This window comes from Pundamilia nyererei, unplaced genomic scaffold (assembly GCF_000239375.1).
Source record: "Pundamilia nyererei isolate P.nyererei 1_Seehausen unplaced genomic scaffold, PunNye1.0 scaffold00124, whole genome shotgun sequence".
In the NCBI taxonomy this organism is placed as follows: Eukaryota; Metazoa; Chordata; class Actinopteri; order Cichliformes; family Cichlidae; genus Pundamilia; species Pundamilia nyererei.
The window spans coordinates 101,388-102,527 of NW_005187525.1; the positions used below are offsets into that span (position 1 = coordinate 101,388).

The 1,140-nt window shown below is 35.3% G+C and overlaps 1 protein-coding gene across 1 annotated transcript in view; it reads left to right on the forward strand.

Moving 5' to 3' along the window:
* Positions 1-561: 561 nt before the first annotated feature.
* The window catches only part of LOC106456346 (multiple epidermal growth factor-like domains protein 11), a 62,782-nt gene continuing 62,203 nt past the window's right edge, over positions 562-1,140 (forward strand). Inside the window, exon 1 of the mRNA XM_013913296.1 lies at positions 562-656. The gene's annotated coding sequence lies outside the window, so the exon portion shown is untranslated. The remainder of the gene's footprint in view (positions 657-1,140) is intronic.

Below are 1,140 nucleotides of genomic sequence, written 5' to 3' on the forward strand. Positions count from 1 at the left end.
AATGAATTCGGCGCTGATCAGACACCTACATGACGGTGCTTCATGAGGAATAAGAATCTACTGAAAGTGTGTCAAACTATCCCATAGCTCTGTATATCCACACACCGCCTTACTGCAGACACACATTCTAATTCACATTACTGTAGTTCTTTGGTTCTGATGTTTTTAATGTTCATAAAACTGATAAAATATGACAGAGCTCAGGTAAAACTATTGCTGACTGAATGTTTGAGGGTTTTGACTTATCTTACAGTTTAATCCTAAGGAATATCAGATGGAAGCTCGAATGTATCTGCTGAAACTGAATTAATTAGAGGAAGTGAGTTCTCTGCAGTTTTGGTGTCCTTAGGTGCATTTGACTACAAGGTGATGATTAAGACGTTGTGGTGAAGCACTTGGATAAAACTAAAGTGTGAGAGACGAAGCATACAAGAACATACATTTTCTGCTCTTGTTTTCCTAGAAGGAAATGAATGAAATCTTCTTCTCACTGTTCAACTTCATTTATTTAATAAATATTTGTTTTTTTTATGTCTTTGTCTTAAAACAGGCATTCTGAGGTCCGTTCACCATCCTCCAATAGTGGGTCATTTTTTCCTGTAATAGAAATCTGTTTGACAGCATTTCACCATCCATCACACCCAGCCTTGTTCAAGGTAAGCAGCACCATAGGTACCACTTCATTATTCTGATATTTGTAATAATCTAATGAGGCAATACTTTAAAATTCAACCCTTGTTATGCTATTTTTTGTTTAGCTTTGGGTATATATTAAAATAAAAATACTTAAACAGTGTGTTGGTTGCTTTCAGAGTTAGAGGTCATGTGTGTGTGCTCTGTATATTGATTGGTCTGGGTCATGTTTACCTTTGACACATATAAGCATTAGCATTATGGGAGAGGATAAAATACCAGTATGGAAATATATTGGTTCCTGTATCAATATTTTATTGATCGACTGCTTTAGGACTCCTTGTGCTTGCCCTAATAATATGAATGAATGTAAAGTGAAAGGAAGCACACTACAGGGAGTGCAGAATTATTAGGCAAGTTGTATTTCTGAGGAATAATTTTATTATTGAACAACAACCATGTTCTCAATGAACCCAAAAAACTCATTAATATCAAAGCTGAATGTTT